Source organism: Eleginops maclovinus, chromosome 17, assembly GCF_036324505.1.
Source record: "Eleginops maclovinus isolate JMC-PN-2008 ecotype Puerto Natales chromosome 17, JC_Emac_rtc_rv5, whole genome shotgun sequence".
In the NCBI taxonomy this organism is placed as follows: Eukaryota; Metazoa; Chordata; class Actinopteri; order Perciformes; family Eleginopidae; genus Eleginops; species Eleginops maclovinus.
Window position 1 is genome coordinate 9,745,484 of NC_086365.1, and position 18,689 is coordinate 9,764,172.

General features: G+C 41.0%; 1 long non-coding RNA gene across 1 annotated transcript in view; it reads right to left on the reverse strand.

The window, feature by feature from the left end:
* Nucleotides 1–1,081: 1,081 nt before the first annotated feature.
* Nucleotides 1,082–18,689, reverse strand: part of LOC134879433 (uncharacterized) — an 80,832-nt gene continuing 63,224 nt past the window's right edge. The window contains exons 2-4 of the long non-coding RNA XR_010167845.1: nucleotides 7,066–7,122; nucleotides 4,958–5,031; nucleotides 1,082–1,171 (exon numbers count right to left, since the gene is read on the reverse strand). This is a non-coding gene — a long non-coding RNA (uncharacterized LOC134879433). The remainder of the gene's footprint in view (nucleotides 1,172–4,957; nucleotides 5,032–7,065; nucleotides 7,123–18,689) is intronic.

Sequence of the window (18,689 nt, forward strand, 5' to 3'; positions counted from 1 at the left end):
GTTTGCTTTGAAGTGACCAACGTCACCATGCAATTACGATCGTTCCTGCTTTCAAAGCCTCCATATCTCTGTAAAAATCTAATATGCATCCACTGAGTAGACATTTCAGAGTGACCAAATGGACTGGAATATTTTTTCATAGATGGCTGAAATGAGGCTTTTGATATTTTGTCACACCTTTGGAATAAGCTTTTTTTCTCTTCCTAGCTGGATTGCTAGATTGCACTCATGCAGGGTAACTCAATAATGGAACATCAAAGTAAGTTTGTGACTTCCTCCGAAAGAGAAATCCAATTTGCAGTTATTCTGTGGAGTGGGCTATAAAAAGAAACTACTCAGTCAGTAGAGATACAGTTACAAACTTAAAATGACATTATAGGATATTATGTTTATGTGACCCATTTGTCAAACATAGTAAAAATAGGTGGTGATACATTTCTAAACATTTTTGTTCTGAAGCTTGTACTGTTTCTGTCGGAGAGGTATTCTTTCAATGTCTAATTGAAATTGACTCAAAGGTTCTTTCTTTCATTTGACTCCAGCTTACAAGTATAGTTATACCTATGATGTATAGATAACATCAGGGAGGATAACAACTAAATAATGGCAAGATTGGGTATTGATATGGTAAAAAGAAGAAAGTACACAATTGGTTGGCAGGTTGGTTGGTTGGTTGGCTGGCTGGCTGGCTGGTTGGTTGGTTGGTTGGCTGGTTGATTGGTTGATTGGTTGATTGGTTGATTGGTTGATTGGTTGATTGGTTGATTGGCAGGTTGGCTGGCTGGCTGGTTGATTGGTTGATTGGTTGATTGGTTGATTGGCAGGTTGGCTGGTTGGTTGGTTGGTTGGCTGGTTACTTGGCTGGTTGGTTGATTGGTTGATTGGTTGATTGGCAGGTTGGCTGGTTGGTTGGTTGGTTGGCTGGTTACTTGGCTGGTTGGTTGATTGGTTGATTGGTTGATTGGTTGATTGGCAGGTTGGCTGGTTGGTTGGTTGGTTGGCTGGTTACTTGGCTGGTTGGTTGATTGGTTGATTGGTTGATTGGTTGATTAGCTGGTTAGCTGGTTGCTGGTTGGCTGGTATTGGCTGGTTGGCAGGTTGGTTGGTTGGTTGGCTGGTTACTTGGCCGGTTGGTTGATTGGTTGATTGGTTGATTGGAACTTATTTTCATCTGTAATAAAGTGTGGTACAAAAATGAATGGTACACAGAGAGCCCTATTTTGTTTCTATTCATGTCATAATGTACCCAATCACTTGTGAAAGGTATGACAAAAGTAGTACAACTGTTATTTTTTTTCCCCAAAGCCTGTGTCATAGCCAATTTCATACTACTGCATAGAGGTGGAATAACCTAACCCCTACAGATACTCCCTTCATCTGATTAATCAAAACATCTCTGTCACTATAAATGTGTTCAGTTCCACCCTGACAGGGCATGGCCCCTGAGATTGCAACACATAAATCAGCCACCAGATTATTCTACGCATCAAACCAAACACTACCAGAGAACTGCTGATGCTTGGGAAACTATGGAAGAATCCCAAGGCACTGTCTTCGTGCAATTACTCTGTCACACGGAGCAGAAAACAACACGTAATGGGTCTCATAGTCAGATCAAACTAAATAAATGAATGGTTGCTTTTTTTTATATCTACAGCCCAGGTCCACAAGATGACCTGATGACCGAGGGATGTATGTCAGACACATCCATTGCTTTTGAATTTTCTGTTGGAGAAATCTGTTTAACAAGCTCTGTTGCAGAATACATCTACTTCAGTAAAAGATTAATGGTAAATCTAACAAGTAATTACAATGCTGCTATATTGGGAATAGCTTCTGTTAAAAAAGCAATTATTATGTAACCCCAACCACAAATGTGTGAAATGCAACATGTTGCTGGATTAAACTGTCTTTGCTTCAGTTAAAGCTCTGGACTTTGACCACATTATTCTGTGGGGAAATGAAAAAATGGATTAATGATTCAAACACGTCTAAACGTCCCTTCTGTAAGGTACACGTATAACTGAAAATCTATTTAATGGCTTTGTTTTTCTTTTTAATTATTACAAATACTTTGCTGTAGAGAGAAAGAGGGACAATTGGTTCACTGGTATACGGCAAAAGATGCTCGTATTGGTAGGTAATAACATGAAAGCTTGTATTTTTTCTTTGTATAACACAATTGAATTTGTTTGAAATGAATGGTGATATTGTAATGGCATCAACCAGTGAGATAAACATGTTGGTTCAAGTCTGTAGCTAAAGCTCCATGCTGTTATCTGACTCCTTACAATGAATGCTGGCAGCAGAAAGAACAAACGGTGGTATAAAGAGAAGAGCCCCTCTAAGACAAAAGGAGAATATTTATAGTAAATGCTGAGCACTAAAATCCTTTGTGATCTGCCACCCACTTCTCCAGATTGTTATTAATCCTGCATTCTGCCAGACTGCTTTGTAAAATGCAGCACGATGCCAAAGCAGGACCTATCCTGCCAAATATCTTCCAGCTGGCTGTGCTGTGTCATGCTGCAGCCCGGCTGCTTATGTTCCTCCTCTTAGGTTCTATTCACTTTCTCATTTCTGTTTTTAATATCGTGTTGTTTAAAGTGTGTTGTGTCTGTGTATGACTGTTACTAGTGTTAGGCAAACATATTGTTGCTTTTGTTCCAAGAATTCGAAGGTAAGACCATTATCATCTGTATCTGTACGTATAATGTGATTAGCTTAGCCAAAAATGAATAATGATTAGAGGTTCCCATACTTAGTAAACAGAGATGAGTGGTTTCAATCTACCCATATATCGCTGTCCCAAAGCAATAATGTTTATACTTTAAGAAATGGCACACAAACCTCCAAAAGTGTCAATGATATGCACACATCTTCAAATGTAAAAATCAGCCTGTCGGTGCTCACTGGTTAACAAATAAAGAAAAAACACAGTTTCTAAATAACCTCAAGTATTTCTGTCTAACTTCTTGGTAAGTTTGACTAACTCCTGGTGTTTACGCCTCATCTCAGTAAAGTACAACTGGATCTACATGGCCTAAACTATGAGAATAAAAACTAAGTAGTATTAAATTGGAATTCAATTTATACACTGGCTCTAATTTTGGACCCCTTCTTATATGAGTCAGCAGTACAATGTAGCTGTAATTGATGCAATAAACGGATATTATAAAGGGAACCCTGTTCATCAGGCACTTTTTGAGTATAGTATATGCCTCAATTAAGCATCAAAGACCTTATCCAAGGAAGTATCTTCAGACTGTTTTCCCGTAATTGTAATTTAGAGTTGCTCTCATTCCTTAGTACTGGAGGACCCTCGCATGCCTTACTTTGCCCCTACCTAATTATACTGTTAGTGATTAAGACATGCTGGCAAGCCAAGCTATTGAGCTGGGTTGGTGCTCCTCTAATTAATTTGTCTTTCTTCCCTGGGCACATTAGGCTATTTTCTCTTCCTCTCATGTAGTCTCAACGTCTAACTTTAGACATCAAATCTCACCACGGGTAGTCCTGGGATTTTCTGAATTTATTGGAAATATTCTCTGCTGTGAATGTTTCATCATTATAGCAGAAAGTTGAAATAAAACGTATGAGTTGAAATGACAGATTAATTACAAAGCGAACAGTAAACCTCATATCGGGCTTAATTTGTGTCCTTTGTGTCAGCGAGGTAAACAGTGGGCCACGTTTCCATCTCTGCAAATTATACAATCATGTCCCAGAGGTGGAAGTTTCATTCCTTCTCGTAGGGGGAAGCTGGGAGCAGATTGCAGGAAGGAGGACTGAAGTGTTGAGAGCGGCCAGGGAGGACAATAAATCATGCAGGGCCAGAGCAGCAAAGCAAGCACTGTGGGTGGAATATCTGATGAGGGAGGCGGTAAATGAGTTAGCTTTGAGCACACGATAGCCAGAAAGGTGTGGGTTAGAGGTGTGCTAATAAAAGACAGTCAGAGCTAAGCCAAATAAAGGGATATGAAGGTGTGTATGACAAAAGGGATGGTAAAAGTAAAGTGCAGAGAGTCTACCCTCAGGACCGTACCTGAACATTTAAAATGATATACTGGCCATCTGGCACAACGTAGGAAATGTTTACCCACGGCCATCTGGGTCAGTCTTTCACTCTGTTTTCCATGCTTGATATTTTGGGTGCACATGGGAGCTTGCTTTGTGCATGTTATAACCCTAACCGGCCAATCCCAAAAAAGCTGCTCATACTTGTACAAACATCATAGCTTCTGCTGTAGCCAACTCCATTGGTGCAAAATGTGGATACAACTTTGGAAATGCATGTCCCCAAATCTCCCCAAACACAACAGAGTAACAGTTGAACCATCAACAGTTACCTGCTCAAGAACTTCATGGTTCTCACAGACCAGAGATACCGCTCAACCCACATTCAGACACTGGTGCAGTCAACACTCACCCTCCCATAGGTCTTTAAGCACTTTAACCCTAGCCCTAATAGGCCACTCCCTAAAAAGCCTGTCAAACTTGTGCTCACGCCATAGGTTCCACTTCAGCCAACACCATCTGTGTAACATTTGGAAACAACACTTGAAGGAAAGACCCATTATTTAGTCATTTCACCCCCTTGCAGCTATACTGTATACAGTGTCCGGTGTTGGAGTGGTTTATTCATGCATCATGTTGTAGTTTGGAGTTGCAAATTAGCTCAAAAAACTTGCTATGTGAGTATGACAGGAGGACTCGGAACAGAAAGCTGTATTCTTAATAATTAAACCTCACTCAAAGGAAGAAAACAGGACCTTTAACACATCAAGATAAAGAAATACAACATCAGAGCTGGCGTCCGCACTTTTTGGCCATAGTTTTTTCACTAGAAGCCCCAACTTGAAGATCTTGCTCTCACACTTTAAAGAAATTAGGCTTTCACCGCTCTGTCTGCAAGCCATATAGCGAGGGAGGAAGATGATAGAAGTCACATCCTCACCGGCAGCAACATCCGGTGTCCACCCGGGCGATCAACTCTTAAAAACAGCCTTTCGGTCTTTTGGCTCGGAGTGCCTGCAGGAGAAAAAGCAGAGCGCTCAGAAAAAAGGCGCTGAGCTTCTTCCGGAGGCAACCACTTCCAACAGCATGAGCTCCGTTCTCTTGGAATCAATTGAAAAATGTGGACACAGGCCCTAATGATGTATTCATTTTTAGTAGTAGTTTAGGGAAAATGCTTTGTTGCTGTTTTACCGAATAATTGTACTTGTTGGGGACAAGGTATTGCAGTATGTATCATTTCAAAATAATAGCCCGATACTGGGATCCCCCTCAGGCTCAGGAGCAGGAAGGCTGGACAATTGGAAATAAAAGTATACCAGCACATCAACAGTGACTCCACAATAACACAGGTCCGGTCCATAAACTACAAGCTAATCTTTAGGGTTATCGTTGTTCTCTTCATTAGAGGACAGACTGTCAATGGTTACAAAGGTCAAACTAAATCCTATGCCACACAGTCTATATTTTTTCCTCTATAGCCGTAGATAACAAGGGCATCTCCTCGGCCTACGTCCCGCTCCCGTGTCTCTAATTTTGCCTCCACTTAGGCCGTGTGATGATGTGCCTGAGAGAAAAGCTTGCCTCATTAGAAAAAGCCCCCACAGCTGTCTGTAATTGTGCACTCACTCTAGTGAAGCGTTGTGACCTCCCCCTGCTCCCCCTCAGTGAGAAAGGACGGTATCGTTTCAGCACATCTCAGGCTCGCCTCATTTGGATTCAGTTTTCTTTGAGAAAAGATTCCACCACCATCATCATCATCATCATCATCATCATCATCCGTTTTTTCTTTTTCTGTCTCCTTTTTTCTAAAGAGTCGAATTGTCGTTGTGACAAGCACACCCCCCAAGCCGCCAAATTCGGCCAGTGCCTTAAGGTGTCTGAGATTGGGGGGGAATAGTCCCTTCCCACTTCCAAAATAAATCTGTCACCAGACAATAGAGAGAGGATGCCTTTAGTGAAGAACAACTTGCTACCCCCATGATTCATCGATGCTACTTATATGCTGTGGCAAAGTCGAGCCATTAGGCTTTCAAGAGACTTCTACAAAGGTGCCACATTTTGGAGCTTTTCAGATCCATCCTCAGCTATAATTTGCCACCATCCCACTTGTTTCATTATTTTCAAGTTAGTCACTCTGGCTCCTCTCTTTCCTTCCCATGCTATCTTTCCTCACCCAATAACCAGCCATGGGATGACCTTCTGACCCCAAAAAGTAGATGAGAAATCACTCATATCCAAGATTTATGAGCAACTCATGGCTTTTGACAACTGTTCTGTTGCCAAAATTAGAATTGCTTGGCAGCAAAAGCTGGGGGTAGATTTTACAGATCAGAGGTGGGATGAAGCTGTGTGCTAAATGCTATCAAGCACTCACTTCTTCACTTCTTTACACTTCTTTTTTCCACCTCAGCTACTGTATATGTTTTTTCTTTTTTCAAGACTGCATAAAATGAGGAGTGATTGTTTTATGATAAATTCCTGGGAATCCATATCAGGATTTCGCCCTTTATAGCAGTATTTGTGGTCTCCATTGATTCTTCCCAATTAAATTCTTTACAATGAGACACATTATCCCTTACCTCACTCTTGGCAAGATGAAGAAGGAGGCATCTATTTCATGATGGCTTAGAGATGTCTTTGGTAAGGAGTGATAACTCCCAGTAAAAGTCAGCTCTGAGGAATTGTTCCTGACATTGAATTCTTCTATAAATGACTTTAACTCCCTACAATTATAACCAACTGACCTTTCCCCCCCCCTTTTCTCATATTTTCTATATCTGTAATTGTTATTTTATTTATTCAATATATACTTTTTATCTATATAATGATCATTATTTGTATGTTTGTATTTAAACCATTCATTAGCACTGCAATGAAAGGTACCCTCGTTATTTCCAGATGAATATTATCCCTGGGTAAATGAATTTCCTAACAAAAATGGGATAGACTTGTTATCGTATTATTTTATTCCATTGGGTATTTATTTCCCCAATAAATTATTCATAATAAAACACATTTTGTGTGAGTCAAGACATAAATCATACATACCGACATATTATCAACATCCTTATCTTCATCAGGAAGCACCCGCTCCTGATAGAGCCACTGTTAAGCAAACACCAGACAAAGTTTAATTTGTACTCCACAAAAGAGGGGAAGAGCTGCCAACAGATTAGAGATCTGCATGTATGCCCCAGCAGGAGGTTGATGTTTGACTCGGTTTCCTCATTTCAAAGCATTACATTGATTAATTGTGAACATTACATCTAAATGTGTATTCTCATTCCCAATGAATCTCTTTTAAAACCAGAAAACACAACTGTCTAATTATGGTACACATTAGAGGATGATTTATATGTATTTTCTAGTTTTTATGGTGTAAGTATATTAAATCACAGCAATAAAGACCTTTGGGCCACTGGAATTATTTTACTGCAAACCATCTGCAGAGTTTTTCATTGGTTTAATATCTTAACAGAACTACAACAAATGGGTAGCAATTTCAATGCACATGTGAATTAAAACATTATTTCTCTAAGTAGGAAGTATTAAAACAACAAGCCTTTTATTTCACCTCTAAATGTTATCGTATTTTACCCAGAAGCCCCCCTATTTCCCTTTTCCCTGTTGCTTTATTTGCCCCTTTTCTGGTTCAAGATGAAAAAACAGATCACTATTGACATACTGGGGTTTTTCTTTCCTACTGAATGCCCTATTGATGAGGCTGGTTCCACAGAAGAATTAGCTTCAAAACGCTGACAGTTATCTCAAGAGTTTCCAATCAGGCTTCCACTAAAGCCTCCGTTTATCTCTGTAATACATAGGGGGGAGGGTGTTTGGAGGCAGAGAGCTTTATGTAGGAGCATCAACACCCCAGAAAGCCCAGAATCTCTATCTGCTGCACACAGAGCTTTAGGTTTGATCAAGTCTTATTGGATGCTGACTTCGCACTCCTCCTCCCTGGAGAAGCAGGCGCTGTGTTTCCTTCTACAAGTAGTTTCTAGTTTCCTTACTAAAATGAATGTCTTCTACTTGGAATAACATTCCCTGATTGAACCGTTGATACATTGATTTTTTTAAAGGGCTTTATAACCTCATTTTGAAGTTGATTTTACTTCAACCTGCATTCAAATCAGACATTTATTAAGTTACAGTAAGGAATGAAAATAACCATTAAACAATGTGCTTATTCCTTAATATCCTAAGTATTCAAACATGTTTTTAGTTTTGAATCTTTATGTAAAACTAAAAAATAATTACTATTTTATTGTTTTACAATCACTAACCTAATTTGCATTCCCATTTGCAAACAAGATGATAGAAGCCATACCATATTGTGTACCTAGCATTAACACAATTAATGTTGTTTTTAAAGAATATGAAATGAATTAAGGAATTTCCCCCAAAAATGATTTAACATACAAGCGTTTCCAAAACCAAAGTTGGATCTTATTGTCTTTGAAGAAGAAGATGAACCTTTATTAATCCAAAATAAAGAGGAAATTCAGTTTTACATCCAGGTAGGCGCAAACATGCACATGCATTTTTAGTACACACAATTTATACACACTATACAGTTTTTCGTAGGTTGCACACATGCACATGCATCTGGAGAGGTGACAGAGCGAAGGCTGTCAGTCTCGCCGGCGCCACAGAGCAGTTGGGGGTTCGGTGCCTTGCTCAAGGGCACCTCGGCAGGGCCCAGGAGGTGAACTGACACCTCTCCAGTACTAGTCCACACTCTGTATTTTTTTGTTCCGTTCGGGACGTGAACCGGCGACCTTTCGGTTCAAAGCTGAGGTCCCTACAGACTGAGCCACTACACTGTGTTCCTATTGGATAGAAAACCATATTTAGTTTATTTGTATTCATATTGAGATATACAGTATGTTTAACCACATTAATAGGGTACAGTGTGCACCCTCTCCTGTAGTGGGTTATATTGGTTTTTGTGCATGTAAATGGTCTGCAAAGGCTAAAATCCAAAGGGAAAACCTGTTTTAACATAATCAGGTTATCTTCCACGGAACTCTCTCAGCATCAGAGTAAATGTTAAATCAGCCTGGTTTAATCAGGTGGGTTAAATCAATCGGAAACATAAAGTAGCAAATTCACATCTCTAAATGGTATACAAATGTTACCGATCATTACCGTCACCATTTGTCTGCTGCTGGTGCAGTGTCCCTGAGAGGCTATTCATTACAATGATCCATAATGTGATCGATGCATTAGTTTGCCGGCTGTACGGCTGAACACAGAGAGGTGATCACCGATGGCTGGAGGAAAATATGCTATCATTCATGATGGTTTGCCCAGAGCCAAGCGCCCGCAGAATATATCTGGTGGACGGATCAATAAAACCCACCTGCCACAGTGACTGCTGTCCTCTGCAGCCTACATGTCTGAATATTGAATCTGCACCATTAAAGCAAATTATTATATATCAAAAAGGATCTTTAGCTTCTTACTTCTCACAGGTTTAAGAGTAAGCCAATTATGGTTTGCCTTAGGTTTTCTGCGGTAATCGGAGGGGAAATTGTGTAACGCAGTGCCTTTGAATGGAGTTTAGGACATTGAGATTTAAAGTCCTTTAACAGATGCATTCAAATAAAAATAAAAGCAGCATTCCCTTATTCCTGAATAATGAAAGGATAAGGATTGGAAAAAAGGATTTCCATGAAAACTGAACACAACGGTTCCTTTATAATGCTACATCTTAAAACTCTATTATGTCACCAATACTTGGATTGAAAAATCACTGTGACTGTGAAATGGGGCCGGACCAATCCTGGTTTTGTGCTAAAATAAATGAAAAGGTGTGTCTCACAAAGACACAGAGCAGGCGGGGCTCTGGCCTCTGACAGAGGGTGAAAAGAGGTGCTCTAGTGAAGGCAGTATGAGACAAATAAAGAGCTTTGTGAACATTAAAGCATGTAAACATTTCACAGTAAAGGCGAAAAATACAAATATGAACCTGACTTCGAGCAGGACATGTCCTCTTTAACACATCCAGAGGAGTCAAATCTAGTGGATGTCTTCCAAAGGGGGTTTGATTCAAGAACTGCCCTTTTAGTAATGACCTTAAAAGGGAAGCACTGTCAAAAAGGGACATTTATAATGAGAGGAATTTGAATTTAAAATCAAGCTAATTATCTAATTCAATGGGAAGGTCAATTATTGTCGTAGTCTCAATGTTTAAAAACAACAAAGAATATATCGACCACTGGTGACGAAATGATAGCAATCACTTTGATAAAAGACTCCACCAACCCCAACCCTACTCCCTACATGGAGTAGTGTTTACTTTTCTTGCTAATTGGCAAACCTAACTTGCATCTTAAATAGTAAATGGATTTATTTATGCAGCACGTTTATCTAAAGAGCATTACTATTTGCCGAGTCGCCCATCACACGCAAGGTCGGGTTCAAGGAGACTTCAACTCATCTTCTTGAACTCTGTCATACGGGATGAGCTGGCTCTGATTACAATGCAGAGAGAGTTTCAATCAAGGTTAAACTGAAAAGGCTCAGGCGTCAGATACAAACCTTATAACTGTTGAAAAGCAATATGCCAGGAATCAGTTTTCAATTGAAAAAAAGTTGGAAACAACCTTAAATATAAAAGTACGGAATAGAAATTTGCATTCAATTAAAATGCAGTACCTTCTGCCACAAATATCCTCCCTCATCACTTGACCCTAGTTCACATCTCGCCTCCTCACTTCATTTGAGCGGCGCAGGAGACAGACGGAGTTAATAGGATATTCCACGGGGGTGGTCCGCCACCGAACAAGGACACATAAGAAACACATTCTCAGTGGCTGGTTTATTTAATAATGGCAGCCTTCGATTCAAGGCACGCGTCATATATAATGTGCAGCAGCCCTGAGAGAACATGTTTCCCACTCTCAGTCATTTGTTTGCAAGCAGTCACGTATCCGACTGTGATCCTGACCAATGCTTGACTGCACGGGGCAGAACTGCACAACCTTTGCCTCTCATACACCATTATCTAGTGAGAAAGGTCAGCGCGGTGTGACTCATCCACCCTGCTGTGTGTGACGGGAATAAATGAAGGCAGGGATGTTTGGTCCACAGCAGAGCGGGAAACGGATGAAAGGAAGAAGAACAAAGCATCAGGAGGAGAGGTGTGGACCTGCTAAAATGGATGAGCCAAGATTAAATGCAGACGCTGGATTGGATTTGGATTAAAATAAATATATAAATGTAAAGGATTAAGCAGAAAATGGACATTACCATGTGGCGTTAAAGCTGCTCAATAAAGAGTTTAATCGGGTGTGCCCATTTTAAATTTGAAGTGACTTTAAACTGTGTTGGAATTGCTTTTATGTGATTGTGTTTACGTTTCATTATTCTCTTTTTGTTTCTCTGTGTATAGATGCTGCTTTAAAATAAAGTGTGTTATAATGGTGCTTTATAAATGGTATTGTTACCTTTTGAGGGGAAGCCTTAACCAGGGCCAAGGGTTGATTTATGCTAAATATTTCAAATGTGACATTATAAAACAGGTTTTTGCATTGTCTTTGACAAACAAACAAAACTATATTTTCAGAAAAGATAAAAACTATAACAGTTGTTAGGGCCGTGTATTTGAACGTATGTAAATACAATATCCTTCTTTACATTCATAGTTTTTGTTTATATTTTATTTCATTTTGTAGGAATATTTTATACATTTCTATTGTTATTGAACTGCTGCAAGGTAAAAAAGTCCCAAATTGGGATCAATAAAGTGCCTCCGTCCCTCCGTCCCTCCCTCCCTACCTCCCTCCCTCCCTCCCTAACTACCTCCCTCCCTCCCTACCTACCTACCTACCTACCTCCCTCCCTCCCTCCCTCCCTCCCTCCCTAACTACCTACCTACCTACCTACCTACCTACCTACCTCCCTCCCTCCCTACCTACCTACCTACCTACCTACCTACCTACTTCCCTCCCTCCCTCCCTCCCTACCTACTTCCCTAACTAACTACCTACCTACCTACCTACCTACCTACCTACCTACCTACCTACCTACCTACCTACCTACCTACCTACCTACCTACCTACCTACCTACCTACCTACCTACCTACCTACCTACCTCCCTCCCTCCCTCCCTCCCTCCCTCCCTCACTAACTACCTCCCTCCCTCCCTCCCTCCCTCCCTCACTACCTACCTACCTACCTACCTACCTACCTACCTACCTACCTACCTACCTACCTACCTACCTACCTACCTACCTACCTACCTACCTACCTACCTACCTACCTACCTACCTACCTACCTCCCTCCCTCCCTCCCTCCCTCCCTCCCTCACTACCTACCTACCTACCTACCTATCTACCTACCTACCTCCCTCACTACCTACCTACCTCCCTACCTACCTTCCTACCTACCTACCAACCCACCAAATCTCTGGAGATTTTTTATTTCTTCATTTGGCCGAGACCATGACTAATTTTCAAGACATTTTAGCTGCTGTTATTGCAGAGACAAGGATTGATTATTGACTGAATAAAAACATTCTCGATGTAAAAAACGAGGCAATCAGACATTACACAAAGATAAGGAATGAATATCTGACTGTGAGGTTACTTGTTGTGACATCATCCCCTTCTAGCTACACTGCAGGGCTGAATGTATACTGTATATGAGACGTAAACATTTGAAGCTCCAAAGGGCTTTGGCTGCTTTTCTCCAGATGTGTTTGGCGATTGGATCTGTCAGTTTCAAATGTTGACACTCTTCATGTTTGGCCGGGTTATCGGTCATCATTAGATCGATATCAGCTGTCACGCCATCAGCCGGGCTGAGAGAGCTCTGTACTTCATGGTTCTCACACCAATCGCTGTGAATAGGTGCTACCATTAGGCCGGCACATAGGCTTAACAAATACCATGCTGAAGAGCCATTGATCAGAGGGAGACTGTGAGGGGAAAGTGGGGAAAGTGTCATGCCTCTTATTACATGTATTGATCAGTAGAGCAAGATAGATGGCTTTCCGCTATGATACCATCTGTCATTTCTGGTGCTGCAACCTGTTGAGCTTTCCCGCTGGGACAGTCTTCCTCCTCTTTGGCCTGGAATTCGGCACAAGAGCAATGTGGGCTGTCATGCAAATGGCAAGGGAGGAGGATATATTCAGGCAAACAATAGGAGGCACATGAAGGAGCCATTTCTTAAAGCATGGCTGTTTTCCGTCTTCTATCGTAAACTTCTATGTGGAGAAAGCGTTGAACGGTCCATCAAGGAGGCACAATTCTGCTTTTTCACATCATTGTGTATTTCCTGTTGGACCATGCCTCAAGCAATAATGCCTATATTACTGTTACTTACAAATACATGCCATTACTTGTGGCACTGTCGAACGGTCAACGTTCCTGGGCCTACTCATTCACTTCTTCACATTTCCATGTTACAAATAAATGCGCTGGCCAAATCGATTCAGTTGTTCATGATTTCCAATCTAACTTGAGTGAAACTTTTAGTCTGCCTTGTAAAACTGAACCTATTTAACTGACTCCCGGAATCATGGCCATTGAGCAACTGTTGAATGTTTTTCACTAGAAAAATAAAACATTTTCAGCACTTTGGTACAGAAAATCTACCGGACTGTGTTCCCAAAATAAAGTCAAATAAGGTTCTGTTTTGTCTACCATTTATTGTGTACTGCCGACCTTGTCTTTTAAGATTGGATGGAGTCCGAACATTGAGAATTTCACATTAAGGGTCAGTTCCAAACTGATTTTTCTTTTTTAAACATACTTTTTGGGAGAGAGAGTGCCTTTATTTGACATATAGAGTGTAAGGTGGAGACAGAGGGGAGGATATTGCCTGTATAGTCCGGCCGGATCAGGATTCAAAGCGGTCACCGCACCAAACTGATTTAAATGTAAATAAAATGGCCGTATAGCTCAGAGCTGGCAGCCATATACTGGGGTTTGATCAAACACATACTGTACACTGGGGTTTGATCCCCATGCGATGGACCCAGGTTCGAATCCAGCCTGAGACCCTTTGCCGCACATCATCCACTCTGTCTCCCTCATCTGTCACTATATTGAACGCACTGGTTGCCCAAAAATTGGTGATATACTGTATACCTCTGCTTCAACTGAAGTGAAGCAAAACACAAAGACTTGGTAGCTCTGTAAGTGATTATATCCAAGGTCATGTATACATGTTTTTCAATTATGTTCACATAATTTGGGTCCTATGGATTGTCAAGTCTTAATTTGATTTTGGTGCTACACTGCACGCCTGTCGCTCTTCTTAAATGTTTATTTATAGATTGACTTATTTGCTTCAAGGGGTTTAAGGACAGAGTTTGTCGTTTACTGTACAGACGGTTAAGCCCCTTGTTGTGAAATCCAATTTGCCATATAAATCATTTTTAATTAGATTGGATTTAAAGGATACTATATTCCTGATAAACTTCTTTTTAATTAGCAATCCAATATCGATTGAGTTTTAACACATATGTTTATATGAAGTGCAATAACACATGCAGAACTAAATGAAAGCCCATTAGAGTGAGTATTGATCAGGGAAAGTATAATTGACATTAACCCTACAGGCTTTATTCTGTGAGTCATCAGAAATGAAAGGAGGCATTCATTGGAGCTTAAACACTGAGACATCCTATTGGAGCATCTGCTGTGCTGACAGGTGGAATAAATCACCAGCTCCACTACAATCTGCTGCAGAGGGAAACCTTGTGTGAACTGCAGCTCTCTGATCTGGTCATAAAGAGTTCTGCAGAAACACACCAAGCTAAGAGCAGGGCTGAGCTGCTAAGAGACAATAACACACATATAATCAGATACAGCAATACTGGAGATGTTCACGGTCAAACAACATCTAACTTTGGAAGGTCTGATCATTCTCGACCAGGGTGAGGTACAAACAATGGATTCAGTTCTGTTAATCACTAACTCTTTAAGGCATTTCATGGGTTTGATACCATTTCTGAGCTGCTGAGACCATGCCAACAAGGGTCCACACTTCTTGCACTCCCTGTGCTTTTTTGCTACTGCTTGCTGTCATGGCACCTAAAGTATTATAATTGAATTGTAATTTGCACCTTTGTTTCTGCATTTCGCCTTCAAACAAGCTAAAACAATTCAAGACAGACTTCTTTGATTAAAAAACATTTTACTTTGAATAGTTTTTGCAGATTAGGCCCCATCGTGATATCGTATTTTAAGGGGGAGGTGCATCAGTGAGTGGAATAGGAAACCCTCAACCTAACCCAAACTGTAGTTGGTTCCCTAAAGACTGCACACGTATAATCAGGAAGCTGATTGCTCTGAAGTCACGTTGAGCTTTATATCTATTTAAACAGTCTTTCACCTGAAGAAAATAGTATAAATGTATATAAAACAAACCCAAAGCATTTAAAATTAAGAGAATACAATTAGCATTTAACTGCTTTGTATGACTTTGAATCTTCTGGACCGTGTAATACAAGTGTGATTGTATTCATATGGAATTGTATCAGGTTAAACTAATCGCTGCATGTTTTCATTGTGTTGTTTGTTATCTGGTAGCTATCAGAAAGAGCTATACAGCATATCAAGTCCTTTCTGTTACATCACATCCAGTGGAGAAGTGGTGCAGAGTGCTGACCATCTGACATGAGGCCACAGTGTATATCTAGAGGGCCACTGGGGGACTTAGGCTGCAGTCTGGCCATTTACTCTGCGCTTGCTTACAGCTCCGAGGCCGGGCTGAAGCTATGCAGCGAGGAGCACCGGGGGAGTATCAAGATGACAGACGACAGGCTGTGAGATACCTGTAAGTGCATCTGACAGAGAGAGGAACAGATACAACATCTCAGTCCCGGCCTCTCACTGTTTATAGCATCTGACAATCTTAGAGTGTCACCACGCATTTGACTCAGAGGGTTACAGGGTGCTGCAGTGGAGGCCTGAAGACACTACAGAGGAAGCGGTTCGACACACCAAACCTACATAAAATATTGATGCATACATAATGGTAATGTATGTATATTATATTCAATTAAAGGCTTGATGTTGTTTTCATGTTCTCGGCAGTGAGTTTTTCCCCCGTATCCATATCCTCGGGGGGTTCAAAGGTAGACAGAGCAGGCTGACACATAATAATGCCGTCATCATGTCGTATTTAGCCCGGGTACACAACCACAGTGGAGTGAGTAGGAATAGTGTGTGCTGTTCTTCCGAGAAACATTCACACTGTGACCTTTTCGCTAAAGCATTCGATAACAGGCGTGTTGTCATAACAACCCTCTCCGGCTGCCCACTGGACTACATTTGGATAATTCAGCATCAGTAAACTGTGGCTCAGCTGCTCCTCCACATTTCCTTCTTGCATTGCACTATTGATGATTATATACTGTTCATCATGTTCAGAAGTGTTGGTTCCAGATATTGTCAGTCAGCTTGAGGTTTTTCAGACTTGGTCTTCCATTCGTCCGTTCATCCATCAATTAGGTTTATCTTATTATCTTTTGGATGGTCGGTTAATGTCCGAGCTGTATGGATACCCCGATTGATTGACCGCCAATCATTAGAGACCGATTTTAGTAGAAATCTGAGATCGGGACATTGGCATTAATGCTATGTAGTAGCCATTTATTGTTGGGTGTGTTGGGCAATCTTCTACTAATTTTCTGACTCTGTGGTTAACACACTAGTAATGACTTCAGCCTTGTTAACAGGCCAGAAGCTGCACATATGGTTGCTCGGGAGCTATATCCTACTAGCACATGGTGGAAAGCACAGGAGCGTTTGGAAAATAACGGAGGTAACAGTTTACAGCAACTAAAGGCAGAATGATGATGCGTTTAAGCTCTAAAATATATGAAAGGTACATGGGTGTGAAAGGTTAAGGTGCAAATGGAAATGAAAACTTTACCCTAATGTCTTTAGATGCTGGGGAACTTAAATAAACAACCATTCTCATATTGGGGTTGATACGGATATAGCTCACCATCAATCGATACCTACATAGAACTTGATTGGGCCATCTCTATCCAGCTCGCATTGGGCGAAAAGCATGGCATACCCGTGACCGATAGGCAGTCAATTGAAAGGCTGACAACCATTCAAGCCGAACACAGGCTTTCCTTGGACTTAGTGCATATTTCATTCTGCTTTAGTGACCTTTCCTTGAAAACAACTGGAGCTACCAGGAATGAATGTTTTATTATAAAATGCTGCACTGATGTCTATATTGAACTGTTTAACTTAGGGTTGTGTATTTGGTTGAGCTGGTTCGACAGGCTCGACAGCGGCTCTTCTTCCTCCGCAGGCTGCGGAAGTTCAACATGGACTCCAGGATACTCTGCAACTTCTATAGGTGCACCATCGAGAGTATCCTGACTGGCTGCATCACCGCCTGGTATGGCTGTTGCACCGCCCTCAACCGTAAGACTCTACAGAGGGTGGTGAAAACTGCTCAGCACATCACCAGGACGGAGCTGCCATCCATGGAGGACCTCTACACCCAGCGGTGTAGGAAGAAGGCCGGTAGGATATTAAAGGACCCCCATCACCCCAGCAACAATCTGTTCTGTCTGCTGCCGTCTGGCAGACGGTACCGCAGCATCCGGACCGAGACCACCAGACTCAGAGACAGTTTTATACCACAGGCTATAAGACTGCTGAACTCCTGAGCTGTGTGAATGTCTACTCACATCTTTTTATAGTACACACATACATATATATATATATATTATACACATCTGCCATACATATCTGTTTATAGTACACATATCTATATATTATACATATCTGCCATATACATCTGTTATACGTAATATATGCATCTGTCCATACCTCCTCATTCAACAGTGTAAAGTGTTTAAATACTCTCAATGTATTCCACATATGTATATATTTCACATCCTCAAATCTTTATTGTTGTTATTGTAAATATTCTTCTCTCTTTTTGCACTATTTTATTTATCTTATTTGCACCATGTATGTTGAGTTGTTAGAGGAGCATGGGACATAAGATTTTCATTGCCAACATATACGTTGTATCTGCTGTGCATATGACCAATAAAGCCTTGAAACCTGGTAGGTAAAAACATGGGCATGCATAATAGTAGAAACAATTTTTAAAACCAATTTAGAAGACAAGATAAAAGATGTCCCGTTATCTGCATGGGTCTTTTGCTCTGTTCCTCAGGGTCAAACGGCCGTAGGTAAGGTAAACAGAAAGCTCTCGCCTGGTTAGAGAGCAACCTATTTCAGAGTGTGCGTTGCATCACTTCCTGCATCATAAAGAATGCACCTGGGGATCATGTGAGTTTCCTGCGTGAGATATCACATTGAGCGTTCTAGCAAAGTTGTATCATCAGATCAACAGTCAGGAGAGCCCAAACAGAAAGTGAGTCTGAGATAAACAAGTATACCCCAATTAGAGAAGAAGAGGCACTTTGCCATGCCTGGGGCATAAACACTTTACATATTCATGAGATATGTAAATAAGAAATGAGGATGCATTGTGCTCAAAAACCGTGACGCTTTGTATAAAGAGGCTTATTGAGGTAAGGAGGTTATTGAAATATTACCTGGATAGACTGCAGGCGACCTTTGAGTGTCAACCACAGTGAATAGAAGGGGAAATCCATACTACTGCATACGTGAACAAGTAGTAATGGGGCGTTGATCTTGTATATAAG